General features: G+C 50.5%; 1 long non-coding RNA gene across 4 annotated transcripts in view; it reads left to right on the top strand.

The window, feature by feature from the left end:
- The first annotated feature begins 238 nt into the window (after positions 1–238).
- Positions 239–11142, top strand: part of LOC141513583 (uncharacterized) — a 74945-nt gene continuing 64041 nt past the window's right edge. For all 4 annotated transcript variants that reach the window (XR_012475827.1, XR_012475830.1, XR_012475829.1 and 1 more), the window contains exon 1: positions 239–790. This is a non-coding gene — a long non-coding RNA (uncharacterized LOC141513583). The remainder of the gene's footprint in view (positions 791–11142) is intronic.

The following is an 11142-nucleotide window of genomic DNA, read 5'->3' as shown; positions in this document are numbered from 1 at the left end:
CTCGGCAGTAAGAAAACATGTCAACAGAATAAAATGTTAACCAATGACGGGCCGGCGGGGCCCTGAGACCCCACCCCCTGCCCTGGCCCCCACCCCCGGCTCCTCTCTGCACAGCCGCCTTGGCAGGCGGCGCAGCTCAGCCCAGCCCGACTCCGGGAGCTGGAGCCCAAGGAGAGGGAGGGACTGAGGGGGTGGGGTGGGGGGGGAGTCCAGGGCTGAGGGGCAGGGGACAGGGGACATGGGTTGCGAGGGCCACGGGGCCTTCCGAAATGGAAACCTTTCCTCTCCCAGGCTCAAGTTCAAAGCATTCACACAGAACAGGGAGAACTTGGGGTCCTGGAGAGGAAAGGGGTGTCCCTTCTCTCTGCACCCCTAGCTGGAAGTGGGGGAACTGTCATCCCATTCAGACTTTGTCACCCTTAACCTCTTCTCTTACTTTGTGTGTGTGTGTGTGTGTGTGTGTGTGTGTGTGTGTGTGTTGGGGGAGAGGACCATCACCGAGGTCCTCGGGCGGAGGTCTATCCCTTCGGTGTCCATTCGGGTTTCCGAGGGCGTGACAAGCTAGGCAGTGCCCTAGGGACAGTTGGGAACTCGACGAGGACAGCGGAGATCGATGCACCGGCCCGCGCGGCTCCGCTGTCCGAGATCCGCCTCTATTGCCCCAAGCTCGGGACCCAAGGGAGCCGGAGCATCATCAAGCACGTCTTCAAGACCGAGAGCGCTGGGCGCCCAAGGGTTGCAGGACCATAAGACGGAGGTCCTCGAGCAGAGCTGAATCCTCAAGACCCAGGTGAGTAGTGCCAGAGCGCCAGCCAAGCGGAGCTCAGCTCCTGGGATTACTCGGGGTTAGAGCAAGAGATTGGGTGGGAGAAAGCCCCGGAGTCCCTTGGGGGGGGGGGAATAGGAGGTTCCTCAGCTTCAGAGAGGAAAAACAAGAGGATGTGCTTGGGGATGCCGTCGGTGGCAAAATTAGGGCGCTTACAAATAATGACCCAATCGACCTCTATTCTCCCCATTCCCTTAAAATCTCAACCTGGGAGTGAAATTTCCCAGGAAACTTCGGGGGCTTCCCAGATTCTTTCACCTTTCTGGACCCAGCCAAGAACCGTACTCTACTCTGGCCGTGGCGTCTCCCTCCGGCAGGCTGTGGCTAAACGCGGTAGCCACAGATTATGGTGGGTTCTAGTTTGCTAGCTTCGTGTTCCTCCTAAACCCGGGGCAAGATCTATTCGCCGCATCCGGTGCAGACTGGACTTTATCATCGCCGCCTAAATATGGGCACCGTGCTGATATGGGGTGGGGGGGTGGGGGGACATTCCATGCAGTGTTTATTCCTCTGTCTTCCGTAGCATTTGAATGTGACTCGAGCTTGAAAGGATACTAAGATCTCTCTTTGTGTGTACGTGAATATGAGTGCGAGTGTATGCATTTTTTTTTGCTTTGCTCACAGCCCAGGCACTCCCAGGTAGGTCTGTGTTAAAGACAGTCCAGATAGTGCGTGTGTGCCTTCTTAGGAGAGACGTCTCCATGTCGTTGTCTGAAGGTCCTGGGCAATAGGCTGTGTCCACCCAGAACAGTCCAGAACTGACCGCCGCTTGTCGGGCACCTGGTTTACACACACCCAACGTACACAGCGGTAGAGTAGGGGATGAATACACCTGGTGCAGTGGAGTCCCCATTCTTCGTACCTTGGGTAATAGAATTTGAAAGACAATGTCTTTATTCCGCTTTTCAAATTTTCTGCATCATTTTCTCACAAACATACACTAACACAAAACATGTAGTATTAACACAGATATAAATATTTTAAAATTCTGTCTAAGGTGTGTACGTTGGACCTATTATCAAAGTACCTAGGCAGATGATTCTGTCAGTTTCGAGTCCATTAGACTCTTCCAACGCCCTATACACTCAGGTTCAGGCCACTACATATGTCCAACTACGCACAGAACACACACGGGATTGGTAAGGTACCTAGGGATTCTCACTGAGCCCCACAAACTCTCCTGAACTGAGACTGGGCATTGTGTTCCCGAACAATCAGTCCTGGGAGCTCTCTAGCCCCGGGTATTCCAGGCTCCCTCTTTGTGGCCCTGACCTGCGGCCTGGAACCGCGGGGGCTGGATTCGACCCTAGGCCGGGCTCTTTGATTTCATGTTCCGCCTTCGGTTATGTCTTTGTTATCTCTCCCGTGGGCGCTCCTCCTGCTCGCCCTGCAGTCATCCAGTGTAATAATGGCCTGTCCCTAGTTTCTGTAAAACCCAGTCCACACCGTGTGCCACCTCCATGGCTGACCCTCAGTGAAAGACACAGGAAACTAGGGACAGGGCAGGCACAACTGCCTACAGCCTGGGCTGGATGTGCTCTCTCCTGCAGGGATCTTTTAGAACACCAGGATTCCTGGTCAGAGCCAAAGTGCCTGCATTCTCCACTAGCCAGCTCCTGGATCCCAAATTCTGTGTGTATGCGCTTGGGGACTTTTTGTTTAAACAAATAGATTGTTTTGTGTGTTTTTCCTCCAGGCAATGTCTCTGTCCAGAGTTGTGCCAGTTTCCCCACCACCTGCACCCCCTCTCCAAAAATATTTCCAGCTTTTTTAAAAATTGTTTTTCTTCCCCCAAATCGGCACCCCGGCCTGGATCCAGCCTATCACAACACCTGTGCTTCCCTCTTTTCCCGGTGACCATCAACCTCCCCACTCCAAGTCCTGCTTATATCTCTCAGGGTACTTTCCAGGGCACACTTGACCCAGCCAGTGCTCTGGGGGAACGGTTTATAGGGAGATACGAGGGAGCATCGAAAAACAGTCCTGGAGAATGACGCGAAGAAGCAGACACTCCAGTCAGTCTTGGGCTCTTCGCATCTTTCTCTACCTCTGGTTTCCCCGGAGCTCGGGCACTACTTCTTCCCGTGTGCAATGAGGGCTGAGAACTGGGAATGAAGAGAGGCGGGGAGGAGGGAAAGAGCTGCAGACCCGGGTGGGTCCCGGGGGGCAGCGAGTGCTTGTCCCTTTAAGAGGCCTGGGGGGGGCACAACTCTTCCTGCAAGGGGCTGGGGGGGGGGGGTAGGGGCGGGGGTGGCTGGCGCCAGGCGGCTGCTACTCCACAACAAAGCTCCGGCCCCTGTCACTTCGCATTTGGCCTGCACCCGCAGAAGGGCGGGGGGACGCGCGCCGAGCCCGCCCCGACTGTGGGGACCCCTCCCTCCGGCCCCCTCCTGAGGACCCATACAGCAACTCAGGCGCCAAGCCTAGGTGGGATTGGGAGGCGGAGAACAGGGGCGCGGGGGGGGGGGCTAGGGGGGGAGTTCGAGCTCCCTCCAAAACCGAATTGCCTCCACCATCCCTGTCCCCGAAAACTACGGGACCGGGTCACCCGGTCCCTTCCCTGCTCCCCGGGTCTGTGCCTCTAGCCAGGGGTCTTCCGCCCCCTCAGCTGCCGGGAGGCGATCCAGAGAAAGGTGCCCATGGCTCCGGGCGAAACGACCGCTCTCTAGTCCCTGGGGGGAGCCAGCCTGGGCACCCAAGGCGGTCTGGGTTCCGGCTCTAAGGAGAGGGGACGCACGCGTCCTTCCTCGTTCCCTCTCGTAACAGCTCACCCCTACCCCCGTTTCCTTTTCTTATTTCCCGACTTTTAGGGCCCGTCTTCCCGGGGGACCAGAACTCTTCCTTCCCATCCTTGGCTTCTAATCCTGGGAGAGTTTCAGGTTTGCGGATAATCCGCTCTCTTGACCTTTCTTGTTTGGCGCCTCTTCTCCCCTCCCTCCCAACAACGAAATCGGGCGGGGGGCTGGGAAGTTCTGTCGCTGACCCTTTCTTTCCTCCACCCGGAGCCCAGCGCGGCAGCTCTCTACCCCTGGCGGGGATTGGAGAGGCAAAGGCGCTTAGGGATCCAAGGACAAATGGGTACCCCAGGGCCTCCTTATTCTGCTGGGTTCAGTCTTTCAAAGTTATCGCAAGAATTTGTTCCAGGATCCCTCCCAACTCCCTTTCCCCCAACTCTACCCCGGTTATCCGACTTTCCAGCTATCAGTCTCTCCGCGTTCCGCAAGTTATTTTTAGCTGCAAGCCAAGCTGCCCGAGGCGCCAGCCTGAGGCAGACAGAGCCCGGGGCCCAGAGCTATGGGTGTCTGTCTCTGTCTCTCCTGCTGTCTCTGTGTCTCTGTCCCCGGCAGGGGGAAAGAGGGACGCTCGGTGACCCTGCTGCCGGTCCTGTCCGGACCACTTAGACAAATCGTCTGTGATGGTTTTAAAAGCACCTCTCTCAGAAAGGCGCAGACGGGCTCCTCCTTATCACCCCTAGTCCCTTAATTACCTCGGTGAAAAACGGGGAGTGACTGCGGACGCCCAGCACAGCGCGAAGGGACCCCAAGAAGCGTGCAGCCTCCCACCTGAGCTCCCTAGACTGCGGCATTTGCAAAATAAGAGGATGCCACTAGACTGCCTCTTAGTTCTAGATCTATGATCCTGAAGCAGAAACGAGGAACAAGACAGGGTCAGAGAAAGAAATCGTACTCCTCCGTCACCATTTCCACTGCAGTCATCATGGATTGTGGCGGGGTTTGTTCTGTTTTGTTTTGTTTTGAAATCGATTTTTAGCTCCTGACTTTTATAAAGAGGCTGCTTTCTTCTCCAGAACTAGTATTTTTTCTGCCTCTTACAGGAAGTTCTCTAGGATTGCGTGGGTCCTGCCAGGCTTCAACTTTCTTTGGCAAATTTCCCCTGTGACTTTTTCTAGAGTCCCACCATTTGAGCGTAGGCAGGGTGTGCTGTGGGTAGTGGCGTGGGGTGGAATGAGTGCGTGAAGGTCAATCCGTAAGCACCATTAAGCTTCTACTGTGTGCCAGATACTGGGTTAAGAGCAATAAGGATACAAAGAAAGGAAACAATAACAACAAAACAAACCGTCCCTGCTCTTAGGGAGCTTACAGTCTAATGGGAGGGGAAAATAGGCGAACATCTGCATAAAAATAAAGTTCCGATAAATTAAAGATAATCAACAGTAACAAAATACTAGAATGAAGGGAATGTGCGCGCGTATGTGTATGTGGACTGGGGACCTGAGTGTAACAGGAGCCTTCCCTCTCTCCCACTTCCTCATCTTAGCCTTCCTGTCTCCAACACTGATGTCAATGGGTGCGTGAAGGTTGAGGGTTTCGGTCGCCTGCCGCTCTGTATCTCCCCTAGCCCCGAACCTCCAGCTCGGGTCTTCACTGCTCAGGGCGAAGCGGAGGCTTGCACTCACGGAAAGATGGATCACCTAGGACTCAGATCGGTGGCACTTTCTGTATTTGTAGCCCCTGTGGCAACTTGCCTATCCGGAGAAAGCTCCCAGTGCCTTTTCCTCTCATAGATGCAGCTTTGAATTTTTAAGAAGTTTCACCGAAATTTTTTTTTACATCGCCTTTATTTGCCATTATATTCTCTCCCCTCTTCCCCCCTCCGCAGAGAGCCATAGCTTATAAGAAAGAATGGGGGGCACTGCAACAAAACTGGGTCATCAACCAGGTACGAGTGTCTGTCCAAATCGATTTCCTTAGCTCCCTACTTCTGCAAAGATAGAAGGGGGTGTATTTCCACCTTTCTTTAGGGCTGAAGAGCCTTTACTTCTCAATATGGAAAACCGTCACATTTGAGTCGCGCCCCAAGGTACCACGCGGCCCGGAGACTGTAAGGACAAAGTATTCAGTAAAGGAGTATGGTAACGGGTTTGTGGGAAGCCCTCCCAGAGTTGTACCATCCCGGGTAGTTCAGAGCTCTGCTCTATTCCCTGGTCCTCATGGCCCGGCCTGAGCCTGTGCACCTGGGACCTGAGACCAGATTCCACAGCCTGCCGCTGCCAGGATCAGGACCCTGTTTCTCAGCTTTCCCCACCGCGCCCTGTCTGCATCGGTCACCCGGGATTCGTTGGAGGGTCACCCCTTCGGGTATTCTGACCCAAGTACCAAAGGCGAACGCCCAGCCGCAGTCCTCCTCTGCAGCAGGTGCATGGGCCCAAGGCCTGTTGTGCCCGAGGGCGGCCCAGGGACACCGAAGGACCAGGAGGGCGTCTGGGACAGAGCTGGGAGAAGAACTCGAAGCTCACTGAAAAGGGTGAAGGAAGCGTGAGAGATGAAGGAGAAGGCAGAGGAGGGGGAAAAATTAAGAGAGGGAGAAAAAGACATCGAGGCGAACAGAACCGGTTCTTCTGTCAGAACTCCGGTGCTGTGTCACTACCTCTTCAAGGAAGGTGAATGAACATTCTCCCCCGGGAAGCGGCTCCGGGAGCTGGCCTGTATGTGCAGTTTGGGGGGCGGGGGCGGGGGACGCTAGGTGGCTACAGTTTCTTCTTAGCACCTGAGGCTTTCCCTCCCCATACCTGCGGGAAGCTGAGTGCACGAGACCTGGAAAAGTTAGACTGGAAAGGGGGAGGTGAAAAAGGGAAAGAGAAGAAGCGAGAAGGGGGAGGGAGAGGAGGAGGGGGAGAGGGAGGAGGAGGAGGGCAGAAAGAGAGACATCCAGAGACTGGAATGTGGACAGAGATTGGAAGATAAAGCTAGAGGTCCAAGTACGGAAAGGAACAACGAGAGATGAGTGAGAGACACAGTAGGGGAGAAACACTGGAGTGAGAATGGGGGAGAGAAAATGAGAATCATAAATAGTAGAGAAGGACAGAGGTGGTGCAGTGAGGAGGGAGCGCTTTCTTTGGAATCACAGAAGCCAGGTTCAAATCCAGCTCTTTAGCCTAATGACCTTGGGCAAGATAATTCACCTCCGCAGGACTTGGTGTTCTCCAAAGTCTTGGGACGAGATGACTTTTAGATTCCCCTTCATTTGTCCCTACAGCTCTGAGCTGACGACTGGGAAAGGGGTTGGGGATTCGGGAGAGAAGTGAGAAAAATGAATGAGATGAAAATACTAGGAAAGAAGAAAAAGCTGGAGAGCGTGGAGGAGGGAGATGAATAAAAGAAGGTGGGCAATGAGAGAAGCAGGGAGCGAAGATTAAGAGATGGGAGACAAGGGGGATAAAGGGCCTCGCATGAGGGACCAGAGAAGGAGCGCCAGGAGCCAGCATGGGAAGGGCAGGAAAGCTGGTCTCTCCACCTACACGGACTTCTCCTAGCAGAAGATTTGCTTCGTTTTAGAAAAGTTTTTAAAATGGGAGGTTCTTATTCTTATTCTTATTCTTATTCTTATTCTTATTCTTATTCTTATTCTCATTAGCCGCACTCCGCTGTGTCTTTAGTTCTCACCATTCCTTCACCCGTTTTCATTAGCCTTCGGGCTCTTCTCGCAGTACCGTCCCAGCCTCCCTTTTTGATTCCTCGGGGGCTGAGGGGAGCAGCCTGCAATCTGGGGCCTTGCGCCCACACACCTGTTGCAAGCGGGGCGGGGGGCGGACAGGTTCCTGCTTTTGTTCCCTGCGCTAAGTTACCCGAAGAGGTGACCTTCTCACGAAAACCTGGTGAAAGAAGGTGGAAAGTGGAGGGAGACCTCCCCGGACTCGACCGCCACAAACTTGGGGTCCAAAACAAATAGACAAACTACCTCTTTTCCTCTTTGTCCAGCAAGGTTCCTCCCATCCCCTCGGGCTCCGGCCAGGGGAGAACATCGGCAGCCCTGGAACTTGAGGAAAGGGAAGCCTTCTGTGGGCCTGAAGGGAAGGGAGGTGTAGGGCAGGCAAGCCCGTGGGAATGTTGAGGCGGGGGTACCCTTAGCTTCTGCTGGGGCCCCCGGGGGACCAGCTATTTTGTGTTTTCCCCCTAATCTCTTTCAACATAAAACTCCAAAAAACAAAAACAAATAAATCAATCCCCCCCCCGCCCCCCCACACACACACACACGGAAGGAACGAGAGGTCGCTGGTGGGAAGGGTGTCGTCTTCACTGACCCACTTCCCTTTGAGGAGACTCAGCCAGTAAGTGACCCTGGGTAGAGCAAACGGGGCTAGCTAAACCTGATTGGACTGTTTCCAGTTGGCCCACATTACCTGGAATAGCTGGCCCTAAGAAGCTCCTTCTTATTCTTTGATTCATTTGATCCCATCATCTCCCCTCTGCAGCAGATAGTGCAAGCCTTTTTGCTCCTCTTTTATAGGTAAGGAAACTTAGGCTCCGAGAGGTTGGGTGGAAGGGAGCCTCTATAAGGATTTTAGAAGGGATTTTCAGAGGCTATTTTAATCCAAATTCTTTATTTTCTAGTTGAATCTGGAACCCAGAGGGAATAAGTCACTTGTTCTAAGTCAGATAGGTATATCAGAAATGGAATTTGAACTCAGATTTCCTTTCCTAAACTTCTGTACCGAAGTGGAGAGGTGGAGAGGAGGAGAACAAAGTATTAAAGTATTATGGAAACATAACCAAAAATATTGGAGGAGAGAACTTCACTAAAATTCTCCTGCAACCTGGGGATGGTATGGAAGTGAGCCTGAGGGTCTTCAAGGCAGACTCATTGGCTGCTAAGCTCTAAGTTCTACCAAAATGGAAAGACTTTGATTACTGCTGGTACTTCAAAGTGAGAGGAAGGGGAAAGTGCACTGAATTTAAAGTCAAAGTCTGAAAGGAGGGAAGGAGAAAGAGTGAGAGGGGAAGGGGAAGGGAGGAGGGTGAAGGGGGAGGGAGGAGAGGGAGGGAGAGGGAGAGAGAGAGAAGACAGGAAAGGAAAGAAAGGGAGCAAAAGAAAGGAAGAGAGACAAGAGACAAAGGGAAGGAGGGAAAGAAAGAGAGTGAGAGATGGGAAAGGAGAGACAGGAGAGGAGTGAGAGGAAGAAAGTAAGAGACAAGAGAGAAAGGGAAGAAGAGAAGAGAGACAAAAGAGAAAGGAAGAGAGAAAGAGAGATAAGGGAAAGGGAGGAAAGGAGAGGAAGAGACAAAAAACAGAAGGGAATGGAGGAAAAGAGAAACAAAAAAGAAAGGAAGCCAGCATTAAAGAGGAAAAAAAAAGGAGCAGGGAGAAAGACTGCCAGAGAGGTGAAGACTAGACTGAGACTTCCTTGGGTCTCAGTTTTTCTTCAATTGGAAAATGAAAGATCAAGTGCATCTAAATTTCTTCCAGCTCAAAATCTATGACTGATGTTTGAGAATCTATTAAACTAACTGAGCTCAGAGGCCATCATTACTTTGGATGCTGGATAATAACTTTTTCCTCAGTAACTCACAAATATTGTCAAATAATAATAGGATAACAAGTGAACATATGATTTCATTGACAGTAGGAAACTGCCAAATGAAGAAACTCCTTCCACAGGGGAAGGCAGGCTCTTTCATTCCAATTTAAAATGACCTAGAGCATTGAGAGATTAAGAGTCACACAGCCAATACATGTCAGAGGTAAAGTGAACTTGGACCCAGATTTTCCTGGGTTCATGGCCAACTCCCTATTCACTATACCACATTGACATTTTTATTACCATTTAAATTATGCAAGACACATTACATACTTTATATCCTTTGAACCTCACATAGCCCTGTGGGGATGGATAATAGAGGTATTTGTTGTTATCATTGTTGGGACCTTCGATTTCACTGGTACAGAGAATTCCTTCTACAAGTGAGGTTGTTCTGCAATCCTGCAAATCCAGGGAAGGGACCTCTTGAGTCCTTCTAGTCCAATCTCCTCATTTTATAATTAAGGAAACTGAGGCCCAGGAATGGTAAATAACTTACTTGGTCACACTCATAATGAGTATTCCAGGCAGATTTAATCTAAATTTTCTTTGCATGATACTTCCTTTCCAGTTTTCAGAAAGCTGCCTGGATGCACTGAGAGTTTAAGTGGTTTGCTAAGGTCATACAGTCAATGTGTATAGGAGGAAAGATTTGAATCCAAGTTTTATTGATTCTGATTTCTTCTCTCAATCTATTACTACCCTCATGATGCTTTTACTATTATAGACTTTGTTATTTTACCAAGGAGGAAATGGAATTTCAGAGAGATAAAAAGACTTCCCCATAGTCCCACAGATAGCTAAGACATGTGTCAGAGGTGGAATTCTTCAGTCCAGAGTCTTCTAGCTTCCCTTTTCCAGCCAGATATAGATGGACTGGAATCCTGTGTTGGTGGATGGAGCTAGCATACTATTGGCATTAAGGCTTTTTTCAAGTCTAAATGTAAAGGTCCACCATTAAAGGTAGGTGGTAAAGTGTGTTTGCTAGTTTTCTGCTCATTTCTCTTTTTGATTTGCACATAGTGGAGGGATAATACCTTAAAGAAGCTCCAAAGAAAACTACGTCCTCCCACCCTCACCCTCTCCCTATGGTCTCAAGATTGAAAGAAAGTTGGGAATTACCTTGTTAAGTGGAGTTAAGTGGAAATATCTATAACTTGTGGTCTCAGAGAGATGACCCTTGGTAGTGGTGGGATCTCAGGCTCAGCGTGATCCCTGACTGTCGTTTGTACATGCAGGTGTAGTACAAAGGTGGGTATTTGCATGTCTTGCCTGCTGTTCTCCATTTCCAGATTTCTCCTCAGTCTTTGCAATAGATATAGAGCTTTTGCTCAAGTTCCAGAGGACAGAGCACTATCCAACTAGTGTTTTGGGGGTCAGGCTGCTACTGCTTCTCCATCGTCTTTTGGAGAAGTCTTCCCCCACCTCTGCTGAGATATGACTCATGTAGGTGTTTTTAATGAATGGAAATGGGCATTCTTCCCCTTCCTCAACTGATCTCTCTCTCTCTCTCTCTCTCTCTCTCTCTCTCTCTCTCTCTCTCTCTCTCTCTCTCTCTCTCTCACACACACACACACACACACACACACACACACACAGTACCCAGAGGATATAAATACAATGTAGAATAACAGACATATATTAAGCAGATGCTTGGGGAGATGTAAAATTTAAATGAGATGTAAAGACGAGTTGGGAGTTCAGGACAGGTATCTGTTATATTTGAGTACCAGAAAGCCTTGGCAGTTTTGAGGGATGAGGGTGAAAGATAGGGTGTCAGAGATGTGAAAGGTTCAGTTCTCAGATCCCTGAGGTTCATATTTAAAAGTAGAATCATTGATGGGGATGGTGTCTATTTTAAATTTTTTAATATTTTTTATATTTATAATGCTTATTTGATATTATTCATATTTATTTTTTCTTTTCAGATAATTCAGAAATTTCCTCACTTCATTCCCTCCTCCACTCACAGGGGCAGTATTTAGAGAGAGGCTGTCCA

The sequence above is a fragment of the Macrotis lagotis genome, chromosome 2, assembly GCF_037893015.1.
Source record: "Macrotis lagotis isolate mMagLag1 chromosome 2, bilby.v1.9.chrom.fasta, whole genome shotgun sequence".
NCBI lineage: Eukaryota > Metazoa > Chordata > Mammalia > Peramelemorphia > Peramelidae > Macrotis > Macrotis lagotis.
The sequence above is the reverse complement of the archived record's forward strand: the minus strand, read 5'-3'. Positions and strand labels throughout refer to the sequence as shown.